Here is a 13,253-nt window from a genome sequence, read left to right as displayed (position 1 = left end):
GAGAGGACTAATTTTATTTTCACAACTTAAATTAACTTCTGTGCCGATTGGGTTCAATCGTTTCTGTGTGTCCTGGCCGGGTCCAGGTCCAGATTTCAAACAATAGATGTGTCCGGGTCGGGTCTGGGTAGCACATTTCCGGGTCTCTTCGGGTTCGGGCACACATTTTTGGACCCGTGAAGACCTCTACTTCACAGCTGTGTGGGTGGTCATGAGCACCTGGTAGGGCCCTGTCCGCCTGGACTTTGATGTACACTTAGTCACCTGGTTGAAATGGGTGACAGTCCTGCTGGGCTGGTTCAGTCTGGGCAGCTTTTACCTGTGAATGGACAGCTTCGATTGCACATGTTAGTCCCAATCAAGACAATAAACAACATAACATCTTCCTTACAGACAATGGAGGGGTGACAGAGTCTCATAAGTCATCCCATTATAATCTAATGCGGAGAAAGAGCTTCTTTCCTTTTTTATTTTTTTTTGTTCAGATTTGCTGACAGTCTCATTGTCATAAAGACTATAGGAAGGCCATCTGGACATTTGAGCCAATTTATTCTTTAGCATCCCTTAACAGTATTTTTACAACTGTACTGCATCAGCCTTCATACAGGGATAGGCTTCAACCCATTTTAGAAAACATTTACATTATTACAAGTATATATTCATAACCACAACATATAGACATTTGAACACAATATATTTGCATATGAACAAAAGCACACCAAGGGGGACAATTTGCAGTTGGTGTGAACTGTTACTATCAAACCTGGGGCATATCAATTTAAAAAGACTGCTTCACACATCCCCCCCCACACATCTCCCTCCCCTTGGCCGTGTGGCCAACATGCGCCAGATGGGCAAGCCAGGGAAGGAGTGCCCGTGTGGCAACCTTGCCTTAAAAGGTATTTGAGCTCTTTAAAGCGCATCCCAGATTGTTTTTATCCTGTCCGAGTTATAAGGGTCAAATATCAGTTTCATCTGGATATGATTCGCAATGTGCATATCAGATATATTCATAAGATCTTATTAATATCAGTAGTCATTACTGCAACTCCTTAGACAATATAGTTAATAATTATTATTGTTTCAGTTTGCTTTAAAACACTCCCATAAATATACATTTGTAGTAATTTTCATAGTATTAGGAACAATTCCCAATATAATTTTTAATATATATTTTTTTCTATCCAGTTTTTTCTTATTCGTCTGTATCAACATCAGTGTTATTATTATTAATAATGCAACCATTACTTACTATCTCTCTATCTCTCGCAGGCTGCTTGTCTGGCAGGCGAGCAGGCGGAGCTAAGCCCACAGACACTGTCACTGCCCCTACCCCCCCTTCTCTACTACTCTACCTTCGGGGGGGGGGTTCTTATTTCTTCTGTCTGCTTGATACTTTCTGAACCTGATTACTGCCAGACAGTTTTGTAACTTTAACCTTACTATGACTGTCTCATTCAATTATTTATAAAACATTGCATTCATTTACACCAATTCCTTATTTTCCTTCGTATTCTCTGTCAATTACCTTCAGAACCTCGTGTGCTGAAAACAGCAGCACATTATAATTTATTTTCAAAACAAACTCCTTTTCCAGCTTCTCAAGCCTTATCAACTTTCTCAGACCTTCTTGAACTTTGGTTAACATCGCTCTGCATCCTGCATGTTTTTTCTCCTTTCCCTAATTTCTTACTAGAAATAAATTCAAGTTATATTGATCGATTTGTATTATAACCATTTATACATGCATTAATTAATTTATTTGTAAGACCTACTTGATTTTTTTTAAATGGCATTCTGTATAAAGTAACACTATACTTCTATTATTATTCATTATTTATGACTCTCTTTATCTTATTCTGTATCATGCAATACAAACATACAAATAAACACATACTAATTTATATCCAAAGTAAATTCAGATACTAGTTTTGTTGGGCATGTTTTGTTGACCTGCAGTATCTCAAACTACCCTTATTTATTATTATGTATCTATTAATTCCCATAGTATCTTGAGGACTTTCGCTAATACTGAAGACTTCTTTTTTAAATTTGTCTTCGGGGCATTTGGCTTAGACTAGATTGTATTTTACCTTTTTCTTTTTTTCCAATGAATGTTCTAAGTTAGCTAGCTTTAGTTTCATATTTCTTACCACTGTATATTACATATAGTTTCGAAGGATTCGTTTGTATCCTATACACAGATTCTTTTCAAAGTTGTATTGTTTAACGGATACAGTGTACTATGAGAGATCGACACTTAGCTTCTAGTCTTTCATTTACTCATACAAGCTCCTTTTTCTTTCTTTAGCCATAAGTCAGGCTTCTGTCTTTATTACACGTGCAAAAATCCTATCTCGTAGTACCATTAATCATTCCCACCGATTCTCAGGTACTGCTTATTCAATTCCAATCATAACAGTCTCGACACATAAAGAGAAACAAGAGGAGTGTTACTTACAAACACAAAATGTCCTGCTTCAGATGCCACACATCAGCACAGCGCAATATTTTCAACGTACAGCCCTCTAGTCCAGTATATTTTGAATACAATTAGTCATTGTAATTGTAACTTACTGGAAAGTTTCTTATATTTTCTAACAGTTATACAGTGGGTATATACAATATATAGGGGGCAATTTTACTCCAACAAAAGCTTTTTGAAAATCTAAGTATATCATATCATATGCTTTCATGTGATCTACAGCTGCAGTTGCATGTTCAAAAAACTCTAATAAATTAGTAAGACATGATCTGCCTTGTCTAAACCCATGTTGACTATCTCCAAGAATATGTTTTTCATTAAGATGCTCCTCGATTTTCTGTCTCATCTTTTATTTCCAAAATTTTACAGGTAATGCTGGTGATACTGATTGGTCTGTAATTTCCTGGCTCAGTTTTGTCCCCTTTCTTGTGGATCGGTATGACATTTGCTCTCTTCCAGTCAGTTGGTACATCCCCTGTTCTAAGTGTCATATGGAATATTTATTTTAGATAGCAGCCTATAAATAATTTCCCTAATTTCTTTTAAGTACTGTTGGAAATATATAATCTTGCAGAGCCGTTATTAATGTTTTATATAAACTGTATTATGTTTTATATTGATAATAATATGCAAACCGAGCAAAGTAGATTGATCAAGCTAGCAACAGGCAGTTGTTTAGGGCATATCCTCTGGACATTTTCCTTTCCACTTTGTCTTCTGTTTTTGTATGATAAGAGAAATGGCCCACGAATGTGTCGCCCATGGGTTTGTCCGTTTGTGTATTTCCTGTTTCTCCTCTCAAAGCTAAAGATGTTACCTCATTATTAAGAAAACCACAATATCGTACAGTTTGTATGCTGTAACAGGACCAGACATCTGCCTCCATGATGGCCTTCTCCCTCGGGAAGGGCAGCCTACAAACTTTGCAGAGCTTGCACCTTTTGAAGCTTTTGATTGGATGAACAGACGTTCTACGTCATCATCCTATAAAGCTGCACTCATGTTTGTAAACATTAAGAGTCTCTGTTGGAGAGCTTCCATGTTGGGCCTTCCAGGCTATTTTACATCTTATTTTAAATAATAATAACACAGTAAATAAATATGTGATAAGGGCTGTTTGAGACATTGCAGGGTCAACAAAACACACCACTAATCTAATATTTGAATTATCTTTTGATATCAATCTGTATGTGCTTTGTGTATTTATGTATATATATAGTCTGAAGGTTATGAAAGGTAAATGTCTGTTTTGTATGCATTGTATTTTTAATATTGTGCACAGTCCAGAATAAGACTGAGAACAGAAGTAACCAATAATTTCAGAATTATATTTAAAATTTCAGTTATTGATGTTTTAACAACAAATTAATGAGGATCTAAACATTTAACTGTATACAGAGTGCATACGGCATCAGAAATAAGAAATACATAATATATTATATTATAAGAATAATGTTAAAGTAATACAAAATATACACTGAATAAATAGATTAATAATAATAAAAGTAAATGAACAGTCATGGTGTCCTCTAAGACCCAGAAGGACAAGGATTTGTTTTTTAAAAATCATATTATGGACAAATTCAAATTAAAGGAAAATGAAAGGCTGAAATCCACATAAGCAGCGCTCTGGTGCAGCCCTGACTGCCTGATGTAAAATCCAGGCAGGAGAATGTAAACAGTACAGTGAGATATTATAGTCTTATTTTCAGAAAATATTTGGTTACTGGTGCCTATCATAAAATACCTGAAATAAAAGTTAAAATTAGACCTTGGATTTAAGTAGAGAAGGGTAAGAATTTTAAAGGATACTATAGAAATATAAAATTGCAAGCATTGAATAAGTGAACTAAATTAATATTGAATCATTTAAAGGAAAAAAATAAAAATAAATAAAAATACTATTAGAAGAGTTTTACAAACTAGAAATTAAAAATTAAAATGTTGAATTGAATTAGAGCTAATTTTTTAAATGGGAATCTGAGGAAACAGTAAAATGTGGTGAAGATATGAATAAATCGATAAACCAGATACTCCAGGAAATTAAAAATGTGGTCATTTGGTAGCTATGAGTTCCACAATGAGAAGTTTTTGAAATCCCTAGAAATAGATCCCTAAATACAATGTGTAGGTAAGAAATGAACTATTGATCAGTTCAATCTGGCTTTGGGAACAGTTCTTCTGAACGTGTACCGGTGTAGATTGGACTTCAATAGGAGGAAGCTGACACAATAAAGACATATGAGCTGTGCAGGTGGACAGTCTTAGTACCCACGCAGGCTCTTCATTGGGGAAATCATTGAGTGAACACATTTTTTGAAAATTTGTTTTCTTGAGGTACCTGGGAATCATTATTGAAATCACTGAAAAGGCTTTTTTTCCTACACTGCAAAAACTGAAATCTAAGAAAGTAAAAAAAAATCTTATTTCTAGTAAATATATCTTGTTTTTTGCCATGAAAGATAAAAAGTCTTATAAAATACATTGCACACTAGACTATAAATCTTAATATAAGAAAATTGGTCTTCTTCGGTCTTGATAAGTACATTTTAACTAATTTTGAGGTAGATTTTACTAGAAACAAGTGACAGCTATAAAGTGCAAGTTTTTGTGCATATTCAATTAGATTGTTGTGCTAATTTTAAGAATAATACCACCCCTAAAAATTATAATTTCAAGAATCTTAATTAAGAAAGGTCAAAGTTTTATGATTTTTTTGTTAGTCATCTTCTGTTCATGTTTGTGTCTGTTCATGTATTTGAAAATTCAATTAAGACAAATTGCTTGTGTGAACATAAACACTTGGTCAAAAAGTGGTTTGATTCTGATTTACTAAATTTCTTATCATCAACAAACACATACAACAATGAATTTAATACAATCACATTTAAAAAGTAACAGATTTATGTATCTCTGTGGCTGTCAAATGAGCATTAAAAGTTTGTCTAAGGGATATTCTGGGTTCAGTACAGGTTAAGCTCATCGGCAGCATTTATTATATAATGTTGATTAACAGACGTAACTTTTTTCTTCTTAAAAAAAAGGGTTTGATCAACATTATGCTGTTGATTGAGCTTAACTTGTAATGAACCCAGAATATTCCAAAACATCACAATGATAAATGAAAGACAAAAAATGTTTATACATCCAAAATAAGTCAAACATTATACAATTTATATAACACACCCATAACTTTCTCACACATTTGAGGCTTTATGTAATTCAATCACATCTCCAAGGTAATATTTCATAGGGACGTTTGTAATGTCCCTGTGACTGAAACTGTAATATGGTGTGAAGTCTACAAGGTTGTCTGCATTTACCAGCTCAGTTGCCTTTGCCAGGTTGTCAAAACAGACTGTACTGTACATCTGACACTCAAAATACAAAGATGAATTTATGACAAATATGTTCCTCACAAGTCCAAATTCGGGTAGGCTACTAGCATTTGCCATACACACAAGTCATGTTTTTCATTAATGTATTTGTTACCATTCAAAGTAATCCACTTAACAGACACTGCATGGTTTATCTGATCAACTCCAAAGTAGTCCCTTACTTTTCCTGTTAAACATGTGACGTAGCATTGGTCCCAACAGTTTAATTTGTGATGGAATATGAATCAAGTAATGTTGTTTAGGTGTAATGTTGTTCTCAGAGAAAAGGTCCTTAAAATGTTTACGATGCTGTTCAGTAAGTACTTTCAACTTGTCAATAGTCTCAAGGCAAATAACAGGTGAAAACAAAATCTCCAGAAGCTCAAGAATGAATGAAAAATAAGTCGTACCTTTAATCACATTCAACAGAAATGGCATTATTTTAAGCAAAACGAGCATTTGACCTGATGACTGCTTCAGTTTGTTGTCATTGGAAGCTAATGTACTGTACGCAATAGGGCTAGGCCTATGTCTAGTATCTTGTGGAGAGTATGGGAAACCAAGGATATCAGCATTGAAAACATCTAGGTCCAGTTGTCCCAAAAAAAACAATTGTTTCAACATGCACTTAATTTCCAAGGGAGCAATGCCCTCAAGAATTACGTGCATTATATCTTGAGGTGTTTGTTTGATTAAATTGAAGGCAGGGAAATCCATTACTTTGCTCCTTCAGTTTGTTCCATATGTAGTTTTAAGGCTGTTCCTGAGATACTCAGTGCTGGCTTTCTCAATGTCATTGCACTGTCGAATATGTCTTTCCAGTGTTCTTTGCTCAAAGTTATCTTCACTACAAAACATTTGCATATCCTCAAAAGAACATTCACAATGTTGTCATTTACTGTACGCAAAGCCCACACCCTCTTTAAATCCACACAACTCGTGTTGGGCTAAAGTATCTCCACATACGGAAACCACTGCTCCATATATTTCTTGTTCACCACTTGCAAGATGAATTTTCACGCCATTATATAGCTTTACCAAGTCCTCATGCAATCTTGCCAATATGGCATTAAATCCACATTGTGAGAGTTCACTTTGCTTCGCAATGGCAAGAAGGCGGATTGAAGCTAATTTTGACCTGTACTTTGGATTAATGTTTCCCAAAGTGTAGTAAAACCTGAGCAATTTATTGTTTGAAGCATGAGACTCAAGGGGATTGCAAATTTCGATTTCATCCGAATATCTGTAAAGCAGAGAGTCTAGAACAAAATAAAGGGTGAGACAGAGTTCACCATCTATGATGTCATAAAAATATCCACTGCTGCATTTCTGAGATCCACCATTTATCATGGCAAAGATTTTTGGATGAGACAGTTCTAAACTCTTTATCAGGGGTATATAATGGAAACATTTGTTTTTTATGGCGAGGTCTCTTCGTTTTTCTCTTTTCTGACAACATACTGCCAATCCAACTGAAACCTCTTCTGCTTCCACAAAATTGAATTTTTCTTTTATGACACTGTCCTGCCTATATGATGTTGAAACTGCAGCAAATGGATCTTTAAAGGAGTCAAAGAGTCCCAAAGCTTCTTGTTGAAGTTCACTTCCTGCATATCTGTTGAAAACTGTTTGTAGCTGACTCCTCAAGCTGTTCGGTAACTGAGCTTGATACTCCTGAACCGCTGACACAACATCATTCACACCGCTCTGAAAAAAAAAAAAAAACATCACTGAATGAGAACACTGATAGATCATTAATGTGTCTCAGCAACAAAGTTATTTTAACAGTTTTAATAGTGGCCAATATTAATATTAGAGGTATACTTTATGAGGCATTTTATAAGGTATACTGTATTAAAAAACAAAACAAAAAAACAAGATGAGTATATATACACACAGTACTGGTCAAGTTTGGAAATATTACTATTTTAAATGTTTTTGAAAGAAGTCTCTTCTGCTCATCAAGCCTGCATTTATTTGTTAAAAAAAAAACGCGTAATATTGTGAAATATTAATACAATTTAGAATAATGTTTTTCTATTTGAATATACTTTAAAATATAATTTAATTATGTGATGCAAAACTGAATTTTCAGCATCATTACACTGAAGCATCAGACTTCAGTGTCACATGATCCTTCAGAAATCATTCTAATATGCTGATTTATTATCAATGTTGGAAACAGTTGTGCTGCTTAGTATTTTTTTGGATACTTTATTCAGGATTCATTGATGAATAAAAGGTTCAGCATAAACAAAGAACAACCTTTCTAACAATATAAGTCTTTACTATCTCTTTAATATCATTTAACACATCCTTGCTGAATAAAAGTATTCATTTATTTAAAAAAATAAAAATAAATTACTGACCCCAAACTTTTGAACGGTAGTGTATATTGTTACAAAAGATTTCTATTTTAAATAAATGCTGTTCTTTAACATTTTATTCATCAAAGAATCCTGAAAAAAGTAACACAGGTTATAAAAAAAAAAAATTAAACTGCACAACTGTGGATCTGAAGGATCATGTGACACATGAAGACTGGAGTAATGATGCTGAAAATTCAGCTTTGCCATCACAGAAATAAATGATATTTTAAAGTATATTAAAATAGAAAAACATTATTTTAAATAGTAATATTTTACAATATTACTGTTTTTTTTCCATGTAATTTTGATCATATAAATGCAGGGTTGAGCATAAGATACTTCAAAAACATGATATGTGTGTGTGTGTGTGTGTATATATATATATACATACACACACACACACACACATATAATGTTTTTGAAGTATCTTATGCTCAACCCTGCATTTATTTAAAAGAAACAGCTTGTGTGTGTATATATATATACACATACACACACACACACACAAGCTGTTTCTTTTACTGATACTAACCTGTGAGAGATGATGTTTCTCTGTAGCAGTCATCACAATAGCAGTGGCATGTCTGGATAGCACATCAGCACTTGATAATTCATCATTCTAAACACGAAGAAAATATTAAAAATATTAAATACTTGAATGTATAATAATTAGTTTACATAAGAGACTGTGCTATGATCTTAACAACATAAGAACTAAGTTATTAATTTACCGTGGTTTCTTGGGGGAGGCATGAAGAACATGAGTCCTCTGAAGGCCTGTTTGGAGTCGAGTGGGATTGGAATCTGAAGTTTCATTCAGTACATCCTGTGGTTCCAGGTTCTGAGGCGACGATAGAACAGCCTTACTGCTTAAGCCAGAGAAAACTGTTTCACCAGTGTCAAAAGCATAAAAATCACCAAAATATTCCACAGGATCAGGAAGAGAGGGTTGTAGATCCACATTATTCCCTAATGTCGTTTCATTATCCGGACTGTTACTTGAGTTCCGAGTATGCCCACAAGTTGTTGCTGTTCGGCGTTTTTCTAGGTTCACCGGATGCCTCGTGTAATGCTGATCTCTCTCTCTCCGATGTGATCTGCTTCTACCCACGCCATCTAGATATTGTGAGTGTGTTCTTCTGATGTGATACCAAAAAGAGTTGTAGACTCGGTACTCTTTAGTGCACCCATCTATTCCACAAACCAGGCGGAAATCTGGACTACGACTATGTGCAAAATTGATGTGACTCAATAAAGATTTGAGAGTAAGAGCCACAAATACATAACAAATGACACAGCGCCAAATCATTGTCTCCGGTGAAATTAAAGCAAGCTTTCGTACCTCAGATAAAACGAGAGATGTTGAGTCTAAAATCGTATCTAAAATGTATCTTTCCACCGCAACTACCATGCCAAACTAAAAACGTACAACACAGGGAAGAGAAAATCGCGCGAGCGCAACAGTGCATTGATCCTGTGATGCATTAACGTTCTGTAATATGCATGCGCAATCAACGTGCCAACGACTCCGAGGAGCAAGGAAACGAAGGCACTTTCTCCCGCCAGTTTCTCACCATGGATGGAATCGATGATGGTTCGATTTCCACTCTAAAAGGTTAGTCATTTGTTAAAAGTTGTTTAAAATCACTTAATTTCTTCTATTGGTCATTCTGTGTATTTGAAATTGAATTGTAATCAAAAATGCTTCCTACTGCAAACAACACGTTCCTGCAACCGAATGTGTTGAGTATTGCTACTATAGTTTGTCCCTCTAGGTGACCCGTCAAGCCTCCAGGTCACATCCTGTTTTTGGTAAACTGGGAGCGTCAGTTCTGAAGAGACGTAATAAGAAGCCTACACGTTTATCTACCCTGGTTTCATATTTGTGCTTATTTGTTGTATACATAATAGTGCACTATACAACAAAACTGGCGATGAGGTGAACGTTCTGACATTTGTGTTTATTATTTTCTAAAAAAATTAATCATACTAATGACAGTTTTTTTTTTTTAAGATAACAGCAAGATTTCACCGCAGGAAAGAGAAGATTCACCACGAGAAAAAAAAAAAAAGTCCGACAGCATCTGACTTCGGAGAGACAGAACAACAAAGGAAAAGGGCAGTGAGTAGAGACTGTAACAAACACACCTGCAATAAAATAATAATAATAATTATAAATTACCAAATAACGTGCAAGATGGCAAGTCTGATCGGAAATATAGGACCATTTGATGAATCCGTGGAACAATGGAGTTCTTACACAGAACGATTTGAATACTTCGTATTGGCAATTAAAATGAAAGCAGCTGTCCGTGTGCCCACATTTTTGACTGTTATGGGAGGAAAGACATTTAATCTACTATGTAGCTTTATTACACCTGAAAAACCTGGTGATAAGTCATATGAGGACATCATGGCTACCTTAAAAGAACATTATTCTCCCAAGCCACTGATCATTGCAGAAAGATTCAGATTTCATAAATGAAACCAAGAGGAGGGAGAATCGATCTCACAGTGGCTGCACAGTTATCTGAACACTGTGAATTCGGACATTCACTAAATGACACTATACGTGATAGGTTAGTGTGTGGCATGCACAGCGAGGCAATTCAGAAACGCATTTTGACCGAGAGTAACCTAACATTGCAGAAAGCAATAGAAATTAGCACGTCAATGGAAATGGCAAATAAAGATGCACAGCAACTAAGTGCCTCAACCCAAGTGCACAAAATGTCTACAGATTGCAGAAACAAGTCAGTTGGTGGTGAAGCCTCTGTATAGGAAGTTGAAGAAAGTGTTTTGTGATAATTATATAATGTTTTATATTAATACTAGCATTAGAAGTAGTTTTGTATACAGACTGAGCAGATTAGATTTAGCAGGACAAGTAAAGGGTCAACAAGGTCGATTTGTTAGAAACTCCTGTCAGTAATGAAAGATTACACATTGCTGAAATAGCCTACAGATGTCTGCTGTGAATTTGTTTATGACTTAATCGTTTCTCAAGATAGGCAGAAATTGTTCCTGTTAATGAGCGATTGACACTAGGTAAATGACGACCATGGGATCGCATCTTCCTAGTGCACATCAAAGACGGACATCTGCTTTTTGTATCCATCACCTCTTCACGGGAGGACAGATCGTAAACGGACCCGGACCTGTATCTTCCGATTGGATGAACGGCCATAAGATGTTACGTCATTTTTCCTATAAAGTTGTACTCATGTTTGTAAACATTAAGTCTCACTGAAGGAATTATTTCTGACTTGGGGCTTCCGAGCCGGCTCGATTAAAGTTCTATTTGCTTTATCTCCGCGACTTCTCCACTTATTTCTGAGACGGTTCTACAGTGGCAGGATATGCTATCGCTGTTGGAAATCAGGGCACCAAGCAACAGAGTGTTGGTAAAGACTTAGACTGCAGAAGTTGTGGAAAAAAGAGTCACTTTGAACGTGCATGTCAAAACAAAAAGGCACAATCAAACAAAAGTTCTCAACAAATGAAAAGTGACTTCAGGAAGTACCAGAAGAAAGTGCATAAAATGGTGCACACAGAGGATGAACAAAATGATAACCAGTTGAAAGGGGAAGAGTCTCTGTGTGTTTTGTCCATTTCAGACAACGGACACGGATACTGGGTGACACCATTGCTGGATGGAGAAGCGGTATGTATGCAAGTGGACACTGGAGCTGCCGTATCCTAGGTGTTAGAGACAGTGTACAAGGAGAAATTACAACACCTCACACCACAGCCAACGAAGATGACGCTGAAGACATACACAGGTGAAACTGTTCCAGTGAGAGGAACTGTGAATGTGGTAGTGGAGCTCAACAAACAGAAGGTAAAGCTACCACTCTATATTGTGAGAGGCAACCACCCAGCCTTGCTAGGATGCACATGGCTAAAAAATATTAAACTCAATTGGCAGGAACTTCACTTGGTTGCTAAAGAGGATACAACACTACAAGGAATATTGAAAAAACATGCTGATGTGTTCAATGGAAAACTTGGCAGCATGAAGGACATAACAGTTAAACTGATGGTAAAACCAGACAGCAAGCCGAAATGCTTAAAAGCCAGGGCTGTCCCATATGAAATAAAACCAAAAGTTGAAGCGGAGCTGGACCGACTAGTCAAGAGTGGGGTATTGGAACCAGTGAGTGTTAGCGAATGGGCAACCCCCATCGTTCCATTTATAAAAAAAGATGGATCCCTCAGACTCTGTGGCGACTTCAAGGTCACCATGAACCCTGTCCTCACTGCTGAACAATACCCATTACCACTCATTGATGACCTCTTTTCTAGTTTAGTGGGGGGACAGAAATTTAGTAAGATTGACTTATGTCAGGCCTATCTTCAAATGCATGTGGACCAAGAGTCACAAGGACTGCTCAACATAGTGACTCACAAAGGGATGTACAGGTACCAGAGACTCACATTTGGGATCACCTCAGCGCCATCACTGTTCCAAAGAGCAATGGACTAGATTTTGAGTGGGTTGTCAGGCGTACAGTGTTACCTTGATAATTTGCTCATTACTGGCAAAGATGAGCTGGAGCATCTGAGAAACCTTGACGCCACTCTACAGAGATTGGAAACATATGGACTGAGGGTCCGGAAGGACAAATGTGAGTTTTTCCAGCCTTCCGTGGAGTATCTGGGCCACGTGATCGACAGCGCGGGACTCCACAAGGTGACCCGTCACGCCTCCAGGTCACATCCTGTTTTTGGTAAACTGGGAGCGTCAGTTCTGAAGAGACGTAATAAAAAGCCTACACGTTTATCTACCCCGGTTTCATATTTGTGCTTATTTGTTGTATACGCAATAGTGCACTATACAACAGAATGAAATTAACGTTAGCTGAAAATTTGACAAAGTTCAGTCTTATTCTGTTCAATAAATCTTCAATAAATCTTTTGTATGAGATTTCAGCCTGTACCATTTTGCTTTCTATCTCGTTAGTTGTACTAGTTAGTACTAATTTAGTCATACCCTCAGAGGACTGACCCAGTTTTTTCCGA

This window comes from Amia ocellicauda, chromosome 1 (assembly GCF_036373705.1).
Source record: "Amia ocellicauda isolate fAmiCal2 chromosome 1, fAmiCal2.hap1, whole genome shotgun sequence".
Lineage (NCBI taxonomy): Eukaryota > Metazoa > Chordata > Actinopteri > Amiiformes > Amiidae > Amia > Amia ocellicauda.
Note: the sequence above shows the minus strand (reverse complement) of the source record.